The sequence below is a fragment of the Cricetulus griseus genome, chromosome 6, assembly GCF_003668045.3.
Source record: "Cricetulus griseus strain 17A/GY chromosome 6, alternate assembly CriGri-PICRH-1.0, whole genome shotgun sequence".
NCBI lineage: Eukaryota > Metazoa > Chordata > Mammalia > Rodentia > Cricetidae > Cricetulus > Cricetulus griseus.
The window spans coordinates 142,197,743-142,223,438 of NC_048599.1; the positions used below are offsets into that span (position 1 = coordinate 142,197,743).

Here is a 25,696-nt window from a genome sequence, read left to right on the forward strand (position 1 = left end):
GGCTAGAACCCAGGACCTCATACATGATAAGCAAGTGTTCTCCCTGAGAGTTACACCCACAGCCACAGAATCATCTCTTAAACGTTCCTGTCTGCTTCCCTTCTCTCTGAGGTCCAATTAAACTCTATTTTTTCTAGCCTGTCTCTCATATGCAACCTCTCCATTTTATGCTTCTCTAAGATGCATTTTGGATATTTTGTTTTTAGTTTTATTTTTTCCCCAGCTTAATAATTTTTAAATTTTTTTTTTTGGGAATTACAGGCAATGCATCCTGATCTGACTCGCTTCCCATTCTTCCCAGGTCCATCCTCCCACCTTTGTGCCCTCCCAAACAAAACTCCACCAAGTCCAATTTGTGTTGCCCATATACTCACTGGAGCATGGTCAAACTCCTAGTGGCCAGCCCCTTAGAGAAAACAGTCCTTACCCCGCCCCCAGAAGCCCTCAACTGTGAAGAGCTACAATTGAGCATCTTTATCACAGTTTTAAGGACTCCTTTGGATGGTTTCCTGTGTGGACTGTTTATTTTCTTACTGTTTTTTAGAGGGGGTTGTCACAGCAGCCTTCAGTGTCTCACTCTCAGTCTGCAGTCATCGATACCACTGCAAAAGAAGCTTCCAGTGGCAGCACGGATCATGGACTTCCACATGGTTTCCAGTGGCAGCACAGACCACAGACGTCAATGCAGTCTGTTGGTCGCAAGGGCCATGGACATCAACACGGTCTCCATTGTCAGCATGGACCGTGGAAGCCTTTGGGAGGAGACTAATCCAGAAAATGGACCACTCTTCCTCTTGAATATCCTGTTACTGCCAGAGTCAGGATGATTGTGAGGTTGGGCATTGGTTGGGCATTGTGTTTGGGGTGGCGGTGACGGGCAGGACTGATGCAAGCTGAAGGCTGCTGAGACTACCCTGCCCTCTTCACTGGCTGCCCTGCTAGTATCCGGGGTATGAGCTTGCAGCCCAGCAACGCAAGCTCCTTTGTCTCTAGTCTGCTTCTCTCCACCATGCGTGCCCTCCATCCCACCACCTTGCCCATGTCTCTGTCACACATTCGTTTATTAAGGTGGTACTTCAATGGCTTGTGTGTCACATAGTATATTATTTTTCCCCAACAGCTTTACATGCAAATACTTACTGCAACAAATCACTGACCTGGTTCAAGGTTTCTGAAGCAACATAAATACTGGAATATTGCTGAAACTCATCTCGGATATCCTGTTGTTGCCCAGAGTCACAGTGAGCAGTGTGTCCAGGGCCAGGACCTGTGTGTGGTGACCTATGCTTTCCTCCCCGAGGTGGTAGCAGCAGTGGCAGTGGCTCCATGTCACAGGCCTTACATTTTATTTTGAAAGATTTATGTATATGAGTGTTTTGTCTGAATGTATTATGTGTGTCTACCATATGTGTGCCTGGTGCCCACAGAGATCAGAAGAGGGCATCAGATCACTTAGAGCTGGACTTATATATAGATGGTTGTGAGCTGCCATGTGGGTGCTGGGAACTGAACCTGGGTCTTCTGCAAGAGCAGCAAGTGCTCTTAACAGATGAGACATCTCTCCGGCTCATAAAAAATTTAAAACATCTTAGGGCGTCATGCCTACTGTGCACGTGGAAGTCAGAGGACAATTGTGGGGGTCAGTTCTCTCCTCTCACTGTGTGAGTTTCAGGGATTGAACTCAGGTCTCCAAGCTTGGTGGCAAGCGCCTTTATTGTATGAGCCGTTTCACTGGACCTGCCTATTTCCTTTCCACCTGTCTTCTTTTAACCTAATTCTTTCTTCAACCATCCCTAGAATATCTTTCCATTTCATGTTTTTAATCTCTCATTACTCAGAGAGAGAGGAGGGAGGGAAGATGAGTCACTTGGAGCATCGGCCCACAGATGCCGCAGGCATGAGCTGCACTGATGCAGCTGAGCAAGTGGTCCCCAAAGCTTTAGTTCTCCAGTTTCACAGACTTCAGGGAGCCCTGGGGGCTCTCCATCCTGAAAGGAGGTCCCTGAGTACTAAAGTGACCATGTGTGTGGCTCTAGATGTGGGATCCTGGAAGGCAGGTGGGACTCAGGCCCATGAATCCCAAAGAATCTACAAAGAATGAATATTGTAAGCATATTGCTCTGGCATTTAATGACTAGTCACCAAAATCCAAATGTGTATGGCACCATCACCAATGGGTCAAAAATAAGATCTCAGGGTGTTTATTTATTTACATTTAATGTATTCTGGGGGTCAAGGCAGCCACTCAGATAGTCTAGACTAGTGCTCTACCATTGAGCTGCATCCTTGGCCTCTGAATCTCTTCAATTTTTGTTTTGTTTTGTTTGTTTTTTGGTTTTTCTCTGTGTAACCCTGACAGTCCTAGAACTCACTTTGTAGACCTGTAGACCTGGGTCTTCTGCAAGAGCAGCAAGTGCTCTTAACAGATGAGACATCTCTCCGGCTCATAAAAAATTTAAAACATCTTAGGGCGTCGAACTCACAGAGATCTGCCTGCCTCTGCCTCCAGGGTGCTGGGATTAAAGGCGTTTGCCATCACCACCTGGCCAACATTTCAATTTGTAAGGCACTCTTCAGCTTTAGGGGTGGCCAGACTAACCCAGCATTGTAATAAGAACTTGCAGTGACCCAAACAGGAAATATGGCTGCTCCTCATCTGTGTGAGTCTAGGTAGGCCATCTTCACAGTGTCTTCCCAGGTCCAGGCAGGTCTGGCCTGGCTGCTTCTCTACAAACCTGACACTGTTCCTTCATACTCAACCATCTTGCCCCTGAGGTGCTCTTGTTTCTGGGTGTAAGCAGGTGCTGAGACGATGGTTTGCCTGAGGTCTGTTTGCCTCCTTGGCTTGGCAGCCACCTCCTCCAGGAAGCTCCCCTGGAAGAAGTTATCATTACAAAAGTCAGGGGAGTGCAGAAGAGTGCCCAGCCTGGAGGAGCAGTGGGGCCTGTCCTCGGCAGAGGCTCATGAAGAAGAGGTGGAGCCTGGAGAGAGGAGATTCTGGAGAGCTGGTATGGTTCACACAGTGGTGAGGCTGGGCCCAGGTGGAGGCTGTAGACACAGAAACAGGGGAAGATTTTGGAGGGAGTCTGAAGCTGATGGACAGATTGGCTATGGCTTACCTCTGGGGCTGAGAGCAGGGCGGAGCTGAGTGTCTGCTGACACCTCAGGGGGTGAAAGGGCATCCTTGTAGACGGAGGAGGTCTGGAGGGGAAACCAGCCTGGTGGAGTGCTGGAGGGCTTGGCATCCAGAGTTCCAGTTTGGGCCAAGGTCTGTGGGTCAACCCAAGTGGATATATTCAGCTTCCGTGAGGGTGGCTGAGATTTAGAGGCCAGGGATGATGCAGTAGCCACTTACACGACCCAGCCTCCAGTTTCAGTGAGCTTGGGGGACTCTTCTCTCGGAGGGACCTAGAGAGACACTGGCCACAGCCTCACCTGTTTATCTCCTTCACTTTCCACCATGAGGTGAACAAATAGTGGCTTGGCTATTGCCTGTCTGGTCATGAGCAGCACTTTCTCATGCTAACCCCTCAAGGAGGCAATCACTGCGGTGAGGGGCCAGGACCCGCCGTAGTCTCTCTGCCTGTCCTGCTTGATGAGATAATGGTGTATGCTTGTCTCACACAAAGAGTTAAATGTTCCCTAACTGACACTGCAGGACAGAAAGTACCTTCAACATTTTTCAGAGTTGATCAATATTTTTAATAGATTTAATTTTTAATTATATGCATATGTATGTGTGGGGGAGGGTGTGTATCTGCACATGTGAGTGCAGATTCCTGTCTCCACAGAAGAGGGCGTCAGATTCTCTTGGAGCTGGAGCTACAGGCAGTTGTGAGCCATCACTTCATCCTTCTGTGTTAGTTAATTCTCCTTCTTCTTCTTCCTTTTTTTTTTTTTTTTTTTTTTTTTGAAACAGGGTTTCTCTGTGTAGCTCTGGCTGTGGACCAGGCTGGCCTCAAACCTACAGAGATCTGCCTGCCTCTGGCTTCTGAGTGTGCCACCACACCCGGCCTGGTTAATTTTCTGTTGCTGTGATGAAACAAGTTAGTTACAGAAGGAAGCGTTTATTTGGGCTTATGGTTCTGAAGGGATGAAAGTCCACCAAGACGGAGAAGTGGCAGCAAGAACAGCTAAGAGCTTACATCTTGAACAAAAAGAAGGAAATGGAGAAAGTGAACTAAGAATGTTCACTAAGAGTATTTGATGTGTCAAAGCCAGTTCACAGTGACATACCTCCTCTAACAAGGCCACACCTCCTAGACATCCCAAACAGCACCAAGGAACCAAGTATTCAAACATCTGAGCCCATGGGGGATGTTCTCATTCAAACCACTACCAAAACATGCATGCTGGGAACAGAGCCCTGCTCCCCACCCCCGGCCTCCAGGAAGAGCAGTACATGCTCTTAGCTGCTGAGCTGTCTCTCTAGTCCCCATTGATCAACATTTTAAATTTATATTTATCAGTGCTGAGAACACTGCAAGTCAGTGTGTGAACACAGCACAGAATGGCAGAGGTGTCCTTAGAGCCATTTCAGAAACTGCTGGAAATTCTGTCTTAATCTCAAGTCAAAATTCATTTAACCATTTTGTAAAACGAAAGTCAAGTCAGCAACTTGGTGTTTTGTTTTGTTCTTAAAACCAGGCATTCTAACATAATACAATACACAGGTATGCTGATGCATGCTGAGAGATGACAGTAGGAAAAATACTATAAGTTTTTGTTTTCTGTAATTAACCATGTTCCTGTAAGAACAGTAAACACAGTAAGAATAGTAAAGTCTGAAGCTGACAACTTCAGAATTGGCTTGAACCTGGGTTTAGGTGTTTCAAGCGGTAATCACTGGCCCATTGTGGTGAGACATAGACCGTGTGCCTGTTGTGTGCCCAGAACTGAGCTGCAGTGAGGTCACACAATGCCCCAACACCTTGCCTAGAATTCATGACTTGTTAATTTTGTGCTTGTTTTTGGTCATTCTGCATCCAGAAACTTCTACTGTGGCCAAGGTGTGTGTGTGTGTGTGTGTGTGTGTGTGTGTGTGTGTGTGTGTGTGAGTGTGAGAGAGAGAGAGAGAGAGAGAGAGAGAGAGAGAGAGGAGAGAGAAGAGAGAATGTGTGAGTGTGTGTGTGTGAGGTATGTGTGAGTATGTGTGAGTGTGTGTAAGTGTGTGTGTGTAAGAGTGTGTGTGTAAGAGTGTGTGTGAGGTATGGGTGAGTGTGTGTGAGAGTGTGTGAGGTATGGGTGAGTGTGTGTGAAAGTGTGTGAGGTATGGGTGAGTGTGTGTGAGTGTGTGTGAGAGTGTGTGAGGTACGGGTGAGTGTGTGAGTCTGTGTGTGAGGTATGTATGAGTGTGTGAGGTATGTGTTAGTGTGTGTGAGGCATGCATAAGTGTGTGTGAGTATGTGTGAGTGTGTGTAAGTGTGTGTGTGTAAGAGTGTGTGTGAGGTATGGGTGAGTGTGTGTGAGAGTGTGTGAGGTATGGGTGAGTGTGTGTGAGAGTGTGTGAGGTATGGGTGAGTGTGTGTGAGTGTGTGTGAGGTATGCATAAGTGTGTGTGAGTGTGTGTGAGGTATGTATGAGTGTATGAGGTATGTGTGTGTGATTGTGTGAGGTGTGTGTGTGAGTGTGTGTGAGTGTGTGAGAGTGTATATGTATATGAGGTATGTGTGAGTGTGTGAGTGTGTGAGGTATGTATGAGTGTGTGAGGTATGTGTGAGTGTGTATGTGTGAGTGTGTGAGGTATGTGTGAGTGTGTGAGGTATGTGTGTGTGATTGTGTGAGGTATGTATGAGTGTATGAGGTATGTGTGTGTGATTGTGTGAGGTATGTGTGTGAGTGTGTGTGAGAGTGTGTGAGAGTGCATATGTATATGAGGTATGTGTCAGTGTGTGTGTGTGAGGTATGTATGAGTGTATGAGGTATGTGAGAGTGTGTGAGATATGTTTGTGAATGTATGTGAGTGTGGGTGAACGTGTGAGGTATGTGTCAGAGTGTGAGAGTGTGTGAGGTATGTGTGAGTGTGTGAGAGTGTGTGTGAGTGTGTGTGAGAGTGTGTGAGTGTGTGTGTGAGGTATGTGTGAGTGTTTGAGGTATGTGAGTGTGTGTGATTGTGTGAGGTATGTGTGAGTGTGTGTGAGTGTGTGTGAGAGTATGTGAGTATGTGTGTGAGGTATGTGTGAGTGTGTTTGTGAGGTATGTGTGAGTGTGTGAGGTATGAGTGTGTGATTGTGTGAGTGTGTGTGAGAGTGTGTGAGAGTGTGTGAGTAATATGTGTGAGGTATGTGTGAGTGTGTGTGTGTGTGTGTGACACCCCCACATTTAATTATAGAATCCTGAGTGGGGTCATGATGACTGTCCCAAACTGTGCTTTAGATGTTACCTCCTTAAAGAGGACAGGCCTGTTTGAGGTTGAGCCCTCTGTCCAGTATTTGTATCCTATGCCAAGCCCTCAAAAGCCCCTTTCTCTCTCCTCTTTCTGTTTTCCGTCTCTCTATGCAGGAGCATTTTCCAAAGAGCAGGGAGTGGGGAGGTGATGCCTGCCCTGGGGCTTCTCAGATGTTTGGGGTAAGTTTGGAGGCTGGATTGTTTGCTCATGGAGCCATTTGGGCTCTCTCCATGGAAGTGCCTGAGTCACCAGCACCAGCTCCCGCCACAAAGTAGAGAGAGGCAAGGAAAGGGCATCTTAGTCCTCTTAGTTCCCACCAGAGGACCCAGGACCCAGGTTTGTGTTGTGCTGGGTACCATTTGGCAGTACACGGACTGTGGCTTTAACAAGTATTTGGAAGCTCAGAAATAGTTCACTGCTCTCCACAGCCCTGCCTCAGGTCCCTTGGAGCCCCTGTCCTCTGAGGCCACCGTGCTGGTCGTGCTGGTGGAGGGTCTGCAGGGCAGGCAGAGGCAGCAGGGACCAGGCCAGCCTCTCAGTGTTTGGGAACCCGGGTGGAGGAAGTCCAGGCTCCCCAGTTGGGTAGAATTAAGACAGTTTTCTCTGAGATTCACTGCTTTCATGAGTTCCCAGTAACAAGGTCTTAATTTCTACCGTTTGACCCCAAAGCCACAAAAAGCACAAAGAAACAGGACTTGAGAGCACCTAGCAGTTTCCAGGGCTTCAGGTTAGCCACAGCATAGGAGGCAGCTATGAGGCCCCTCAGGTAGCCCTCAGTCACGGAGGGCTGTGCAAAGCAGGGGTCTCAGGATGTTTATGAGTCTGTACCATAGACCCTGAGAGTCCAGTATGGTAAGTCAGTCACTCCTGGTCCTGCCATCCTGGTGACCACATCCTGGTGACCCATCCCAGGGGCCCAAGTAGTAGAAGGAAAGAACCTTAAGCTGTCCTCCGAAGTCCACACACACCATTGCATGCCTGTTCCCTCTCCAAGTTACAAAAAATAATATAATTCAAAAAACAAGGGGCTGGCAAGATGTTTCAGCAGTTCGGAGATTTCAGTTTCTGTCGAGGACCTGAATTCAGTTCCCAGCACCCAAGTTAAGTGGCTCACAACCCACAGCCAGACGCTGTCACTCCAGCTCTTCGGGACCCAAAGCCTATGAACTCTGAGTAACTGCATTCACTTGCACCAATTCTCTCTCTCTCTCTCTGTCTCTGTCTCTCTCTCCTTTATCCTCTTCTCTCTCTCTCTCTCTCTCTCTCTCTCTCTCTCTCTCTCTCTCTGACACACACACACACACACACACACACACACACACACACACACACACGCATTTATTTTATTTATTTTTTTTGTTTTTTGAGACAGAGTTTCCATGTGCAGCTTCAGAAGACCAGGCTGTAGACCAGGCTGTAGACCAGGCTGTAGACCAGGCTGTAGACCAGGCTGTAGACCAGGCTGTAGACCAGGCTGGCCTCGAAATCACAGAAATTCACATGCTTCTGCCTTCCAAGTGCTGGCACACACACACATTATTATTATTATTATTATTATTATTATTATTATTATTATTTGGTTTTTTGAGACAGGGTTTCTCTGTGTAGCTTTGGAGCCTATCCTGGCACTCGCTCTGGAGACCAGGCTGGCCTTGAACTCACAGAGATCCGCCTGCCTCTGCCTCCCGAGTGCTGGGATTAAATGCATGCGCCACCAATGCCCGGCGGCACACACATTCTTTTGAAAAAGTAATTTTAAAAATTTAAAGGAGGGTGAGGGGTGTGTCAGAGTGCCTGTAGTGCTCAGAACCCTGGGTTCAAACCTTAGGATGCTGTCCAGTGGGATTTTTGTCGACCTGACACCAACTAGGGTCATCTGGGAAGAGGAAACCTCAACTGAGAAAATGCTTCCCCGCCCCCAGGTTGGTCTGCCCATAAGGCAGCCTATGGTGCATTTTCTTGATTAATACTTGATGTGGGTGAGCCCAGCTCCCTCAGTGTGGCACCACCCCTGGGCAGGTGGTCCTGGGTGTTTTACCAAAGCAGGCGGAGCAAGCCAGGCGGAGCAAGCCAGTAAGCAGCACCCCTCCATGGCTTCTGCATCAGCTCCTGCCTCCAGGTTCCTGCCCTGACTTCCCTTCAGTAGACTGTAGTGGGGATGTGTAAGATGAAATAAGCCCTTTCCTCCCCAAGTTGCTTTTGGTCATGGTGTTTATCACAGCAAAGAAACCAAATTACAACACTCAGGGGGAAAAAAGAAAGAGAAAAACTATGCTAATTCTATTCCACTAACATCAACAGGAATAAAACCCTGAGAAATTCTTTTAACACAGAAATGTAAGCGGGACATATGATACATTCTGTAAGTTCTCTGTTAAGTGGGCTTGATAGCTATTTTCTTTAGTTTGCAGGCTGGAGTGGCCGGTATGGCTCCTGCTCCTGAGTCCTCATTGGGAGAAGGCTCTGGCCTTGGCAGAGGTGGCTCTCCTCCCAGCAAGCCAGGGTAAGTATGCAGCCAACATCAGGTCTCAGATGTCACCAGGCACAGGTTAAAGATTCAGAGAGGTTGGCTGGGCGTGGTGGCACATACTTTAATACCAGTACTCTGGAGGCAGAGACAGGCAGATCTTCTGAGTTCAAGGTCAGCCTGGTCTAAAGAATGAGTTTCAGGACAGCCAGAGTTACACAGTAAGACACCACCCCTAGAGATAGAGGAAGGAGGGGATTGGATACTATGTCACACTAAATACTTCACACAGACACACCCTGTCATCCTTAACAGGTCCTAGGGGTGACCCTGTGCCATCTCTGTTTCACAGGTGGGGAAGCTCCTAGCAGGGAGGTGAAGTGACCTGCGTAAGGTCACCCTGTGGTTCTTGGTAGGGGAGTGACAGACTGTGCCCCACCTCCTGCTTCCTTTTTGTCCTCATTCTCTCCTGAGCATGGAGTGGAGGCCCTTATGTTCCTTCTGCCTTTAAAAAGCTTTCTATGGCTTCGGGGTGGTAGGGACCGCTAGCATCCTCGTTCTGTAGCTCAGCTCAGCCACCTGACTCTTGCGGTCTGACTTGAGTGGCGAAGTTGTCACACATTTACTTTTGCATATAGACCATTACAGGTGAAATCAAGAGGGTCAACCAAGACTCTACACATGGGAGCTGAGGTGGTTTCTGGGCTTCAGAAAGACGTGGTAGCTTTTCCAGCAGTGGGAGATTTCTCTGTCTCTGTGAGATTGTTTCTCAAGTCTGACAAAATATTCCATAATAAAAAAGCATCCAAAGAGTCATTTACTGTTCTCTCTCTCAGGCTGTCCTCCAACTCACTACGTAGCCAAGGCTATCCTTGAACTGCTCATTCTCCTGCCTCTACTACCCAAGTGCTGGTGTTACAGTGTGCAGAACTACACCTGGCCGACCTTTTATTTAGGTGCCAAGGTGTTAGTCTGTGCTTGAAGGTGGGGCTGATTCCTCCAGAGCTGTCTCCTTTCTAGTCTGGCTTCTTGGCCCGTCTGGAGAGGCCCCCAGCATCTTCTCTTTCTTGGTAACCTTCAGTTGATCCATGTTATCCCTGATCTGTCACCCCTGATCTTCCTGACCACCCAGGACTCAGCCTTGGCAATCGTGCACGCACTGCGTGTGTGTGTGTGTGTGTGTGTGTGTGTGTGTGTGTGTGTGTGTGTGTGTGGTTACCCAAGTGTGTGGACATCAGAGGACAACCTCAAATAGTCCTCAGGCACTGTAGGTCTTTATTTATTTATTTATTTTTATTTTTTGAGACCAAGTCTCTCAATGGTTTGAAATTCACCAAGTAGACTAGGCCAGCTGGCCACTGAGTCCCAGGGACCTGCCTCTTTCCATTTACTCTTTCCATTTACCCAGTATTGACATTACAAGTGCATGCACTAGTTTCTGGTTGTTTTACATGGATTCAGTTGATCCCCAAATCTCCATGCTTGTGTGGCAAGCACTTTGCCAACTGAGATGTCTCTCAGCCCCCCACTGCATCAGTCTTTATCATTCTTATCCTTTAATTGCTGACAGATGTATGAAATTCTAGATTTTACTTTTTTTCCCCTCCAATTCTTTCCAGGGTTTTCCTTGTCAGGATGACATGAAGTCATCTAGTAGTGGAGGGATCTAGTGTATTCTTGGGAACAAAATAAAAGAATTCCATCAGCACGTACAGGCAAGGCACCTGATATGAACTGTGACACTACAGACTTTAGAGTGCCAAGATAGTGGCCATATCCATCCCTCCCCTAGATTGCCAGTGTGACACTTCTTTGTACCTTCTCCCTGCATATCCTTCTGACCAGGACACTGCCCTTGCTTCCCAGAGCTAGGAAAATAGGGTTTAAGTGCCTATTAGATTTGGGTTAAATCTCTGCCTGGGTACATTGACAAAATGATGGTGTTACTTTGAAAATATGAAATGAATCACAGTAGTAAACATAAGAGGCCATGACTATTGAACTCTTGGAAGAGGGGATGGTGAGATGGACAAGCTGGTCAAGGCACCTGGTGCCAAGCCTGAAGACCTGAGTTCATTTCTGGGACCCACATGGTGGACGAAGAGAATTGACTCCTGCCTGTGACTCTTGTCCTCTGACTGCTGCAAATGTCTATACATGACTGTGTCTCCTCTAAATAAAACGTAAAAATGTAGAAGATTTAAAAGATGGATAAGACAATGTAAAAATGGGCAAAGAATTTGATTGGAAATGTCTACAATAAATTTCTATGAATTTCCGGGTGTTGGTAGTACACGCCTTTAGTCCCAGCATTCAGGAGGCAGAGGCAGGTGGATCTCTGTGAGTTCGAGACCAGCCTGGTCTACAGAGCGAGTTCCAGGACAACCTCCTAAGCAATACAGAGAACCCTGTCTCAAAAACAATATTTTTCTATGAATTGCCCAGCCCCTTAGTCACTAGGGAAAGGTAAATAAACATCACTATGGGATAGCGCGTCTCTCTGCTGGGGTGACCAGCACAGAAGACTGTAAGATGTGTTTGTGAGACTCTGGAGAAGTGAGCCCTGGTGTCTCCAGGTGGGACTGTAAAAGGATGGTGTTGCTTTGAACAGCCTGGCAGTTCTCCAAAATGGTCCACAGGAAGTGAGCTATCACAGCTATCACTGCCAGGTGGATAGACCTGTCTCCACCACTTACCTCTCTGACGTGGGCAGTACTGACCAGAACCAACTTCACAGAGGTTTCAGTCCATCATGATGGGGAGGCATGTGAAAGAAACACAGGGCAGCTGGTCACATTGTGCCAGTCAGGAGGTGGATGGCAAGTTCTGCCAGGTTATAAATCTTACTGCTCCCTCAGAGGACCCAAGAAAACCACTACTGCCTGTTACTCAAGCTCCAGGGGATTTGACACCCTCTTCCGGCTTTCATGAGCATGTACACACATATACACACATGTACACACATGTACATACACACACACACACACACACATACACACACACACGCACACACATGCACAACTACAGATAAAATAAATCTTACAGAAACAAAACAAGGTGGATGGTGCCTGAGAAACAACAGCAGAGGTTGACCTCTGACCTCCACAATACACCCGCAACTGACATATGTGCACAGACAAAAGTGTGAGTTATGGTATGTGAACTATATCAGTGAGGCACCTGCTATGTAAGTGTGGGCTCGACTCTGGTCCTCAGGAAGCCTAGAGATGGAGGAACAAGGGAGGTGACACCATGCGGTCATGGGCACACAGGCCTAGCTGTGGCCGTTCCCCACAACAGCCCAATGGCTTTGTCAATAAACCCAAAGTGTGACCACAGAAACTTGAAGAGTAACAGGATATGTATCAGCCTGTGCATGCAGACTTTAGACCCTGCTTTGAGTGACGTCTTCAGAATGGCATGTAGTTGACTCCCTAGAAATTAGATTGTGTCTGAGCATTAGATGGTACGATGGGGACTCTGAGGCTGTGTTCTCCCATGCTTCCTGTGGTCATGGTGGCTGCTCATAGCAGTTGACAGCTCTGCTCCGTGTGTGTGTGTGTGTGTGTGTGTGTGTGTGTGTGTGTGTGTGTGCGAGAGAGAGAGAGAGAGAGAGAGAGAGAGAGAGAGAGAGAGAGAGAGAGAGAGAATACACGCATAATGCACGCACGGGGGTGAGCCTGCCTGCTCTCAGGCCTCCCCAGCATACCATCCCGAGGTGCAGTCTCTTTTCTGCCTTTCATGACCTCAGTGGACACTGGGCTGTCCTTGCACCATCAGCCACAGCCTCACACAGTCCACATTCAGTTCCCTACCTCTGCCCTAGGTCACCTTCTGCCCTCTCATTGGATATCCAGGCTGGGAGGCTGACAGTGGAACTCTTGGAGTCCAGGCTGGGGTCGGCTCAGTGGCAGGCTATGGTTGAGGCCACCACAGAAGGCTGCTTGTGCTGGGCCTGGCAGCAGCTAGAGCAAAGCCCTGCTCAGGTCAGCTCCTGAGGACCCCGCTCTGGACTCGGCCTGGGCCCAGTGTTTCTGTGGAGCTGTGAGGAGAGCTTTGGGAGGGTAGGCTTATTTTGAGGCCCAAGGAGACAGGGAAGAAAATGAATCCCAGCTTTTATCTTCCACCCTTAGTCTGTGCCTTTACCCAGCTCTTTTGATTTTTGTTTGTGTAGCCATGACTGTCCTAGACCTTGTTTTGTGGACCAGGTTGGTTTTGAAATCACAGAGAGCCACTTCTGCCTTCCAAGTCTTAAAAGTGTGTGTCCAACATATCTCACTCTTTACCCAGCTCTGCAGTCCCCATGCTAGCTGTGAGCCCAGGGGATCATGGGGCCAGGCAGCTGTGTCTGCTCATCTGTACAATGGGGACATATGGTCTGAGGGGACCAGGAGACAAAGCTCTCAGCACTAGATACACATATGGTGCCTGCTGTCTTCTCTTCCTCTCCTGCTAAAGGCTGGCCCTGTGACACACACACACACACACACACACACACACACACACACACACGCTCATCCCTCAGACTGCAGGGCCTGGAAGGCCATCTGTAGCCCACACAGGTCTCACCACCATCTGGGAAAGGAGACCTGGCAGAGCCCAGCAAGCTCCCTGCTTCTGGGCAACAGCTTCCCGCTCCAGCCCATGACCCCCTCCCTGGTCCCTGGGAGAGTTCCTCAGATGGCTCCGGACCCCAGCTTTGCACCAGGACCCTGCAGCAGTCTCAGAGCTTGTGCGGGTGGTGGGAGGAGTCTCTCCCAGGACTTCTGCATCTGCCTCCCTTTGCCTGGAGCAGGGATATGGGCTGCTGACTAAGTCTGTGGTTCTGCCTGCAGTCTACAGGGAGGTACAGACCTGGTTAAAGTCTGGAAACATACCAATGGTGGGGGGGGGAGGGAGAGATGGGAGCTAAGGGACCAGGTCTCCCCCTTCCTGTCCCCTGGATGTCCTTGAAGCTATTTTTATATGTTGCTGGGAACCAGAATTACAGCCAGAGCTGAGGCACTAGGAGGTTTCCCCGGAGCTCTGGGTCTTGCCTCGGGGAGCAAGGGCCTTTATGGGAAGATAGGTGGAGGTGGGCCAGGGATCTCAGTGCAGGTGGGGAAGGTGGGGCCCTGGCCAGTGGGGGAGGGCATTAGTGGCAGGCCCCTGATTGGCACACAGGTGAGAAAGTGATTGGGGGGCGGGGCATGGTACCTATGACATTCAGTCAGCCAGTCAATCACCTTTGGCCTCTCTCTCTCTCTCTCTCTCTCTCTCTCTCTCTCTCTCTCTCTCTCCCTTCCTATTTTTTTAGACAGCATCTCACTGTGTAGCTCTGGGAATTCTATGCAGAGCAGGCTGGCCTCAAATTTACAGAGATCAGCTTGTCTCCTGTTTCCAGAGTGCTTGGGTTAAAGGCCTCCTTTTAAAAATTACATTTATCTATCTATTTTGTGTGTGGGGTGACTTGACAGTGCACATGTGTGAAATTCAGGTGATAACTGGTAGGAACCAGTTCTTCCTCCCACCATGTGGCTCCTAAGAATTAAACTCAGGTTGCCAGGCTTGGTGGCAAGTGCCTTTACTGAGCAAGCCCTCTTGCAAGCCCTCTTGCCTAGCCTCCTTGGGCATTTAAGAAGGAACTCTCCCAAGGACCAGGAGGCAGGGGCTGGAGTGAGGAGTGTATTGCCCAGAAGCCCAGGGCTTGCTGGGCTCTTCCAGGTCTAGGTTCAGGATGAGGGTCACCTACAAAACAAGCCCTACAGCTGGGTAGTGGAGACACACACCTTTAATCCCAACACTCAGGAGACAGAGGCAGGAGGATCTCTGTGAGTTCAAGGCCAGCCTGGTTTACACAGCAAGTTCCAGGATTGTCTCCAAAGCTACAGAGAAACCCTGTCTCGAAAAACCAACAATAACAAAAAGCAAAACAAAACAGAGCCCTATGTTCCAGGCACACACACTCATGCTCTGCCTCAAAATTCCCCATGGTTCCCCACTGCCCAGTGAAGATGCACAGTCCCAGATTCTCTAAACAACCTTGCTGCCCAGCGCTGCCTTCTTGACCTGCTTGTTCTCAGTCTGGCCAGCACCTTCCGAGCTGCTGAGAGTAGATTCAAGGGAGGAAGGACCCCAGAGCAGGAGGGTGTGCACTGGGTGGGTTCTCCAGGTTCTGCTTTGCTGAGATCTCTGGGAAAACAAAGGAAGCAAAGAGCTAGAGTGGCAGAGGTTCTGGAACTGCATGTAGAAAGAGTGACCAGAAAGGTATGTGCAGAGGCAGCAAGCTGGTGTGTGTGTGTGTGTGTGTGTGTGTGTGTGTGTGTGTGTGTGTGTATGTGTGTGTGAGTGTGTGTGTGTGTGTGTGTGTGTGTGTGTATGTGTGAGTGTGTGTGAGTGTGTGTATGTGAGTGTGTGTGTGTGATCCAGGGGCAGAAGCCCTGGGTTGCAGATGACAGCCCAGGGTACAAAGCTCAGACTCCTCTTAATTCTGTTTGAGGGACACAAAGACAAAATGCTGGTAATTCCTATAGTGAGTTCTTGGCTGCTGCCCTGAACTTTAGAGACCATGCAGCAGCAGCTCGTGAATGGCAAGAATTACTGGGTTACAGTTCATGGTCAAGGGTGTTCATGATCTGAGATCTTCAGTTCTTCAGTTTGTATTTCCTTTCCCAGCTATTCTTCCAGGGCCTGCTTTTTCCATTTTCCTGTCCTGATGGTTGTTCCCAAAGTGCTTTGTTTCCTGAGCTCCCTGCTCCTTGTCCTTGTCATCTGGCTTGCTCCTGCTTGGTGTGTGTATGTGTGTGAGGTATGATGTGTATGTTGGTAGTGGTGTGTGTGTGTGTGTGTGGTGTGTCCAGTATGTCTGTATGTGGCGTGTGGTGTGTATGTGTATGGTATATGTGTACTGTGATGTGTGTCCGGTATGTGTGTGTATGGTATATGTGTGTGTTGTGTGTATGTGGGGTTGCATGTGTGTGTATGTGTGTGGTATGTATGTGGTGTTTGTATGTGTGTGGTGTGTGTGTTATGTTTGTATGTGGGATGTGTGTGTGGGATGTGTGTCCAGTATGTGTGTGTATGGTGTATGAGTGTGTTGAGTGTATGTGGGGTTGCATGTGTGTGTTGAGTGTATGTGTGGTATGTATGTGGGGGTTGTATGTGTGTGGTGTGTGTTATGTTTGTATGTGGTATGTGTGTGTGGTATATGTGATGTATTTGTATATGGTGTGTTTGTGTGTGGTGTGGTGTGTGTATTGTGTGTATAGTGTGTATGTGGGGGTTGTGCATGTGTGGTGTGTATGTATGATATGTTTGTATGTGTGTTGTGTATGGCGTATGTGCTGTGTGTATGTCTGTGTGTTTGTGGTGTGTGTGTGTGTGTGTGTGTGTGTGTGTGTGTGTGTGTGGTGTGTGTGGTATGTGTATGTGGTGTATATGTTTGGGGTGTGTGTGTGTATCTGCCTCCTAGTGTTTCAATCATAGGTGTATGGCCCTGTGCCTAATTATTTTATTTTTTTTATTTTTTTGTCGTCCCAGGTGCTGTGGCTCAAACTCAGGTACCTGTGCAGCAAGCACTTTGCCAACCAAAGCTGCCTGCCCATCTCCCCGGCCTCCAATTTCTGTTTCCTCCCTTGATTTTAGATTCATCTTAGAAGACTATAAAATGAGTGTGTGGAGATGTTTTTACCAGCTTGCTTATTCTGAAAACAAAATATAAGTAGTCACAAAAACCAGGGAATTGAGGTTACTGGCCACTTTGTCTTGTTGGGGACACAACAAGATAGTAATTCATTAATTAAAAAAGAAAAAAGAAAATCACCACGCCTTTAATCCCAGCACTCAGGAGGCAGAGGCAGGCGGATCTCCGTGAGTTCAAGTCCAGCCTGGTCTTCCAGGGCAGCCAGAGCTACACATAGAGAAACCCTGTCTTGAAAAATCAAACCAAACCAAACCAACCAACCAAACAAACAAACACAGCAAGCTGGGTTGACAGTACAGACATTTGTAACCATAGCACTTGGAACGAGGCAGGAGGATCCAAGAGTTTGAAGGCAACCTAGTCTGCATAGTAAGACCCTATATCAAAGCAGCAGGCAAAACCATCGGCACCTATTACATGTCCGATATTCTGTGGTGTCCCTTGGATACAAATGTATTCAATAGAATCCAAATGCACAGTTCTGACCCTGAAACCCAGTCACTAATCCACCCTCCCAAACCAACTCTAACTACAGACTCAACCCTACTTGTCTCCAACCCAGGCCGGCATCAGCCTGTAGTAGCACTGAATCAGTGGGCACGTCTTGGACCTTTCTCAGAGGAGATGACTAGAATTCATTGTGTGTTTGTGTGTGGAATACACACGTGTGTGTGCACATGTACATGAATGGAGATTAGAGGACAACCCTGAGTGTTATGCCTTAGACTTCATACACCTTTGTGGGGAGAGTATGTCTTTGTGTGTGTACACATGTTTAAGTGTGAGTGGATCCATGTGGAGACCAAGGGCCTTACTCAGGTGTTGTTCCTCCGGAGCTGTCTACTTTGGTTTTTGAGGCAGCTCTCACTGGCCCGGGCTTGCTGATTCAGCTAGGCAGGATGGCTAGTGAGCTCCAGGTTTCCTCCTGTCTGTGTCTTCCCAGGGCTGGGATTACGAGCCCGCACCATCACGGCTAGCTTTCTAACATATGGGCTCCGGAGAACCCACGTCCTCAAGCTTGCAAGGCAAGCACTTTACCAACCGAGACATCTCCCTGGCCCTGAGACTCATTTCTGATTCCAGGGCATTCTGTGTCTCTTCAAGGAAAGGGGTGGGAGATGGTAAGATCACTCCGAGTTACCTGCCCCAGCCAGGGGATGGCAGGGAGAAAATGGCCATGGGTGAGCATTTAACCCCAGCTCTCTGCAGGCAGATGTGGGGGCCATTTTCTGGACTCCAGATTGCTGGCTGTTGCCTGCTGACTCATGTCCTTGCTGGCCTTTGGGCTACAGAGTCTCCCCCAGCATGCACAGCCCTGGGGGATTCCAGGCTTTTCACCCTCTCCACTGCAGCCTCCTGCAGTTCGTACGCGCCTCTTCACGGGTGTCACCTCCCTGTCTCCCTCCCTGGCTTCCATCTTATTTGCTGACTGCTATAGCTGCTGTTCTTTCCTTCCAGGTGTCCATGGATGTTTGAGGCTGTGCATTTGTTTGCATGTTTATCTCGTTAAGGTCGGTCTCCCAGCCAGACAGTGGCCTCTTGCAGACAGCAATTTCTTTGCTCACCTCTGCAGCCCATTTCTTAGCAGTGAGTCCTGCATGCAGCTGACCTACAGAAAACTTGGCTGGCTGGATGATGGATGGGTGGGTGGACGGATGGATGGATGAGTGGATGGAACGTCCATCCACTTCTTCATGGAAGTGACAGCTTCCAGCTAACAGGAGCGCCTGCCTAGAGGATGTTTGTCCCTGGTCCTGTGCTGGACTCTGGGGACCTAGCTTACCAGACTCCAGCTCCCTATTGTGCAGTCTATTATCTGCTCCTGCTGCCACTGGACATTCTTGGGCTTCCTTAGAAGCCATGGTGGTAAAGAATATATTTTACCTTGTTTCAGATCCAGTGACATTTTTGACCCAGAGGCAAAAATGCTACCATAGATCCCTGACTGATGAGCAGTGATACCTACTCCTGTCTTGGCTCCCAGCTCTGAGCACTGGGACTTCCATTCCTAGCACTGTGAGATGCTCAGCTGAGCGTCTACCTCCAGGCCTCCAGTCCATTGAAACAGGAACAGATTAACTGGCAGGTTCTGCTCTCCCCACTTCGTTGACAGGCACACTGAGCCCAGCTCTGGATTCCTTCTTGGGCGATGGAGTCAGAAGTCAGAGTTCCGGGACCTTCCCCTCTCCAGAGGAGATAGGTTCCCTGACCCAGAATGAGCAGCTACTTCCTGGAGGGAAAGGGGACCTTGGTCATAAGAGCATCTGCCATGGGTCACCTCTAGTGCCAGGTTGGGGATCTTTGGAACCTCACACCAAGCCGGTTTACAGACAACCAAGATAAAGGGGGTCTGGTCGGTCACATGCCTGTGGCCCAGGGTGGCTGGTGGCATGGAACCTGGTTCTGAAGAATTCTTGAATCTTAACCTTAGAGTTTATAGGCAAAGCAATTCCCAATACCAAAAAAAGATGTCATCAAAACCACGTGGTACAGGACTCAGCCTGGTGGGCGTCCACCGCACTGCAGACTGTCACAGGCCCCGTCCTCTTTTGAATGACGCACAAACCACACCCAATCCCCGCCCTTTAGCTCCTAGACACGCCCCCACTCCACCCCCGCTATAGGCTCCGCCCCCGCGGGCAGCACGGGCCGCCCATTGGCCTCCGTTTCCATGGTTACACGGGGGCCTGCAGCGCTGCTGGCTTCCCAACACGTGTCCCACGGAGCCGCCCGGAATTTGACAGGGGACCATGTGCGCGGCAGCGCGGGAGCCAGACAAAGGCCGGGGAGACGGTGGGGGACGAAGCTCGGCAGAGAGACGAAGCCAGGTGGAGAGGCTGGGAGCCGCACACCTCCCGCCTGCTGGACTCTTCCCCTCTTCCCTCTTCTTATGTTGAAGAGGGGATTAAACAAACAAACAAACAAAAAGAGTTAATGAGAGAGTGAGGTGGGAAAGGATCAGAATCAGCTCCACCCACTGTTTCTCCTCCCGTAAAAACCCATAGGTGAGCATCTGGGAACACTCAGTATCACGACTTGCATCCCTGGCCCTGGGCATCTCATCCCACCTTGACTTCAACTCTTGAGGTTCAAATTCTGTTGTTTTTGCCTGGCTAGTTCTAGTAAGGAAAGCTTTACCGGTGTGGCTGTTTCGATACTTGAAAAATGAGATCTAAGCAATTGTGGGGAACCCCTCACCAAGACCTCCTTGTTCCATCCGCGCTCTTACTGCCATCATGCATCCTCTCCCACAGGCGCTCCAGGGCCCTGGCCCCAGCGCTGTGGGGCATGGACTTGTGTCCTCTTATGCTTAGTGGCATGTCTTTCCAGCCCCCAACTTAGAGACTCCCTTTCTTCGGCTAACTCCCACCACGTCCGTCACCTGTGGTATCGGTTCCTTATTGCTACCATAACAAATCACTCCAGATTTAGTGTCATAAAACAGAGTTCTACAGGTCAGGGGTCAAACCTGGCTGAATTCAAGTTCAGCAGCATTGGGTTCCTTCTTCAGGCTGTGTGTGTGTGTGTGTGTGTGTGTGTGTGTGTGAGAGAGAGAGAGAGAGAGAGAGAGAGAGAGAGAGAGAGAGAGAGAGAGAGAACACACTGGGTTCCTTCCGCAGAATTTGTGTGTATGTGTGAGCACTGGCAGACTCTGTGTGTGTGTGTTGTGTGTGTGTGTGAGTGAGCACTGGGTTCCTTCTGCAGACTCTCTCTGTGTGTGTGTGTGTGTGTGCGTGTGTGTGTGTGTGAGCACTGACAGACTGTGTGTGTGTGTTGTGTGTGTGCGTGAGAGAGAGAGAGAGAGAGAGAGAGAGAGAGAGAGAGAGAGCACACTGGGTTCCTTCCGCAGAATTTGTGTGTATGTGTGAGCACTGGCAGACTCTGTGTGTGTGTGTTGTGTGTGTGTGTGAGTGAGCACTGGGTTCCTTCTGCAGACTCTGTGTGTGTGTGTGTGTGTGCGTGTGTGTGTGTGTGAGCACTGACTGTGTGTGTGTGTGTGTGTGTTGTGTGTGTGCGTGCGAGAGAGAGAGAGAGAGAGAGAGAGAGAGAGAGAGAGAGAGAGAGAGAACACACTGGGTTCCTTCTGCAGAATTTGTGTGTATGTGTGAGCATTGGCAGACTCTGTGTGTGTGTGTGTGTGTGTGTGAGTGCGTGTGCGAGAGAGAGAGAGAGAGAGAGAGAGAGAGAGAGAGAGAGAGAAAGAGAAAGAGAGAGAACACACTGGGTTCCTTCTGCAGAATTTGTGTGTATGTGTGAGCACTGGCAGACTCTGTGTGTGTGTGTGTGTATGTTGTATGTGTGTGTGTGTGTGAGTGAACACTGGGTTCCTTCAGCAGACTGTGTGTGTGTGTGTGTGTGTGTGTGTGTGTGTGTGTGTGTGTGTGAGCACTGAGTTCCTTCTGCAGGCTCTCTTGCTCTCTCTGTGTATATGTGTGTATGTTGGAAGGATCAGCTTTCTTGCCTTTTTCTAAACAAAGAGCCCACCCACTGGCCCCTTGCAGTTTCAGCCCCCGAAGTAGCCTTACTCTGGTGTTGGCTCTTCTGTTGCCTGCTTCCACATTTTAGAGCCCTCCAATTACACTGGCTTACTCAGATAATCTCGAATGATCTCCACCTCATGGGTGATGAGCTGCCTCTGGAGTTCTCTGCCTTGACACAAGCCCTCTCTGTTCTCTGGGAGTTAGTTAGGTTGGGGACTTTGTTCTGCTGACCATTCACCTCTGCAACCCCCCTTCACCACTCCCCCAGCCTCTTCCTGCTCTGTGCCTTTCAATCAAGATGCCTGTGGTGGTGCCAGCCCATTTCATGTCTCCTCTGACCATAGACCCCAAGGCCAGCACTCGAAAGTATAGATTCAGCCTCTCCCACGGCTCTAGTCACCTGCAAGGAGAGTCAAAATGCCATTTGGACACACACAAACCTTGATCTGCCCCACCCATTTAGCTCGCCGAGACCCTTCCCTCTTCTACTTTGTACCCTTTGCCCCCTGAATTTGAAATCGCTTCCTGTTTTCTGTCTACCACAGGATGTTTGTCACCCCCTGGCCTTTGCCTGGCTGTTCCACCCTGGGCCTTTCTGTTTAACTCTCCTTCGTTCATCTCCCCTAGGAAGCCAGGAGCCTTCCCTGGCCCTGACCTTGCCCCTTTCATCATCCTTCCCCAACCTAAATGTGCTTATTATTTATTGACCTGGACAGAGGCCTTCCCTGTCTCCTCTTGTCCTTGAGAGTCCTGGGGACTGGGCAGTGTCTTGCTTCTTTGGCCTCAGCCCATCATGAGTTGGTCCCAGCTCCATTGGAAACCTGTGAACATGTACTGAAGCTTAAGGACTTGGCCTAAGGATGCTGAGGGGACACACCGGGCATGCAGGATGTAGGTGCAACAGCCTGCCCTTGACAGGACGCGATGTCAGAATGACAACAGTGACAGCACCAGCAGCTGCTGACACGGGAAGCAGCTCGGTGCCAAATGTTGGCAGAATGGCCTCAGAAGCCCAACTCTCACTCGCTTCCCCCTTGTGGATGAGGACCCTGGGCTCTTCAGGATGGTCAGATCTAGCTTTTGAATAAACTGAAGGCCAGGGAAGTTCCTCATGGTTCCTGGTTGGAGGAAGGGGTGGTAGGAGCTGGCTCTGGCTGTTGTTGAGGTGAGGCAAGGTGGCCCTTCCTGGAGGAGGCTGAGGCTGGTCAGCACTTGGGTGGGGCTGGGCAGGCCACTGGGAAGCCAGTTCCTGCATGCTCTTCCCTAGTACTGCTTCCTTCCTGACCCTTCCTGTTTCCTTTTCTTCATTGTTCAGCCGGGTGGTTGTCATCCTCACCCCTCCCTGGGCCTGCCCAGGCAGGATGTGCAGGCAGGAGGTTCAGTTTTCAAAGTCGAGTGTGGATTAAACACCTTGAACCGCAGGCTCAATGAGGCTACAACAGTAGCTTTTGGGTTATGTGTATTTTACCAAAATAAAAAGAATTGAAGGGCCGATGAGATGGTTCAGTGGCTAAAGGTGCTTGCTACCAAGGCTGGGGGCCTGAGTTCAGTCTCTGGAAGACCCATCACATGGTAGAAGGAGAGAAAACATTCGTTGGTGTGGTTCTCTGGCCTCCACACTGGGTCTGTGGTATGCACATGAGCTCCCCTCCAAATATATTAACGATTGTTAAATTTTAAAATGAAAATTATAAAAAGAAAGAAAAGTGATTCCTGCTCACTCAATGTGACGCTCCATCACCATGAAACATTCATTATTTTCCACACGCTCTCATCTCTTTTTATTCCAGGAACAGACAACATAGGAAGAGGTGAAAAGCTGGGGGCTTGCAGCCCCATAATGGGGCCTCTGGCTTTAGGGAGACATGGCAGGGAGATGTCATGAGTTTGGGTCCCAGATGGGCCCTCCCTCCTTGCTGCCTGCAGCCTTGAGAGTCATGGATTGCTTCCTATTGCCCACGTTTCTCCTAAAGCACCAGGGTTGGCAGTGATGTCCTCTTCGGTGGGTAGGGCCTTGTTGGTGCATTTCACTCTACTATGGTTTGAGCATCATGATAGATGATTTTGTTTCCATTCTATGGGTGTGTGCCTGCATCTCTGTCTGTACATCACACAGATGCCTGGTGCCCTCAGAGCACAGAGGAGGGTGTTAGATCCCCTGCAGTTACAGTGGAAGTTCCTCATGGTTCCTGATGTTATGAGTTGCCATGTGGGTACTGAGAACCAAACCCAGGTCCTCTGCAAAAGCAGCCAATGCTCTTCACCCCTGAGGCTCCAGCCTCCTGCATCCCGTTCCTACCTCCCCACAGTGCTCAGTGGACAAAGGGCTGGATGTGAGGCAGGGAGACTGCATAAGGGTGCAGCTACTGACTTTCCCTGTGTCCTAAGAGATGCTGGCTCTCCTTGCTGCACCCAGGCTCTTCCCTGTAAAGTTAGGCAGTGGGACAGTGTGAGGACACTGTCTGCTCACCTCTAGCCAAGGGGCTGTGTCTGTGTCTTGAGGTCCACCTTCACCTTCTCATCTCAAAATCATCCGGTGCCTACAGAAGAGGAAGAAGCAGAGGACGACGAAGCCAGTGGAGTTCTTGGCTCCCAGAGTCTAGACCTTTCCCAGTCCCTGGCAGGCCCCACTCTGGCTTCTTCTCACCCCTGCAGGTGGTTGGACTTATGGCACTCACCTCACCATGTAGATTGTAACATCTTTATTTTCTCATGTCTTCTGTGGTCTCCACAGCACTGGACCCAGACTTCCCAGGAACCCAGGGTCCTAGGTTGTGGTTTAGCTGCCACTGAAAGCAAGGAAAAAATGAAGGTAGAGACTCCAAGCTCTGGGTTCTGGAGGAAGAGCTCTCAGGAGGCTGTGTGAGACACTCAAATACTTCACAAGCAGAAACTGGGCGATGGTGTTGCCATTGTGACTGGTAAATAATAAATAATATTGCTATTCCTGATGGGCCTCCCATTAACTATGGGCTGTAGGAAGGGAGGCACTTTGAGCAACAATCTGCTTATACATGGCTACTGCTGGGCACAGAGGGTCAAATCTCATTTGCCAGTGAGGCAGTGGTGACCATTAGTTTCTTCACTACATAGAGGGGACAGTGAGAGTGGTTAGCCAGTGGTGGCTGGGATGAGGCAGGGACCTATGGAATGAGATGGGTACAGCCAGTGCTAGATCATCTGTGGCAGTTGGCATTGTCTACATGACAGTCTAGACTCACAAGGGAGGTGGGCCTGTGGCAGGGCTGACTGATGTGAGGAGACCCGTCTTGATTGCGGGTGGGACCACTCCCTAGGTCAGGAGATCCCCGACTATATAAAGCAGATAAAGCAAACAGCACTAGCATGCTTTTATCTCTGGTGTTTCTTGATTTCAGATTCCGCCGGCTGCTTCAAGCTCCCGCTGCCTTGCCCCTCCCTGCCATGATGGACTGTACCACAAACTGTGAGCCAAAATAAGCCTTTCATCCTTTGAGTTGCTTCTGTGACAGTTATTTGCTAGCTTGAGACAGGACCTCACTGTGTAGCCCAGGTTGGCCTGGAATTCACAGAGACCCACCTGCCTCTGCCTCTCCTGAATGCTGGGATTAAAGGCGTGCACCACCATGCTTAGTATGTCAGAGTGTTTTGTAACAACAACAGGAAAATAAATGAAGACACCAAGGAATGAATAAAATTTCCCCAGAGTGTAGTTCAGAGGCAGTGAGCACCGATTCATTGCTGCCATGGCCGTCATTTTCCCAAGACCTGTTGAACATGGTCTCCCCATTCTCCCCAGCTTCTTGGAAGCCCTCACTCTGCTTTTTGTCTGAATCTGATGGTCCTGTGAAGCATACAGTGACATCTGTCCTTCAGTGTGTCTAGCTTATTTTACTTGCATAATGTCCTTAAGGTTCATTCATGATGTCACGTGGAATGAAATGTCCTTTATAAAGGCTGAGTGTATTTCTTGTAAGGACATAATTCAGTGCCGAGCAAGGCCTGAGGATAAGTCATGGTGACTCCAGCATTAAGGTCATGGACGCTGGAAGGAACTGACAAAGGGGGTTACGGAAGAGGGGGTGAGGTTGGTGAAGGGGGTGAATGCTTATGGATTTGAGAAAGGGAGTTTGGCTTCTGCCAAGGGCTGCCCTGGGCCATGGAGGACGGAGTCTGAGTTTTGGGCCCCAACTAACAGGTCACTCCTGATCTGGGAGGAGGGCAGGGAGGAAGCCTGTGTGGATGGTGGGTCTGGACCCGGGACAGTCAGAGGAAAAGCTGCAGAGGCAGCAGGTAGATGACACGGCTGTGCAATAAAATGGATGGAGCAGAGAGAGCGCTTGGAAGATGGTGACACGGGGGCAGCTGTGACACTCCCATCGGTGATGATGCTCAGTTAAAGGAGAACACTGGCTCTGGCTGATGGGAGGAGGCTGGGAGTACCTCTGAGGAAGTGGCTAGATTCTATCTGAGAGGCAGGAAGGGCCCATGAGCAACGGGATGGGAGGCAGTTCTCTTTATTGTCTTGTCTCTGTGAACCAGGAAGCAGGAACCTGAAGAGAGTGAGTCTGAGGAGCTGGGAGGAAGCACAGAAGGGCCACCCAGGGAGAGCACGGTACTGAGTGGATCAGGACAGGAAGAGTGTGGGGTGGCGAAGGCTGCTGTGTGCCGCACTGCAGGCTCTCTCTGAGCCAGGTGCC

At 49.6% G+C, this 25,696-nt stretch overlaps 1 long non-coding RNA gene across 1 annotated transcript in view; it reads left to right on the forward strand.

Annotated features, from left to right (window-relative positions):
* Positions 1-24,623, forward strand: part of LOC113836466 — a 78,611-nt gene extending 53,988 nt beyond the window's left edge. Inside the window, exons 3-4 of the long non-coding RNA XR_004770639.1 lie at positions 8,793-8,891; positions 24,395-24,623. This is a non-coding gene — a long non-coding RNA (uncharacterized LOC113836466). The remainder of the gene's footprint in view (positions 1-8,792; positions 8,892-24,394) is intronic.
* Positions 24,624-25,696: the final 1,073 nt, after the last annotated feature.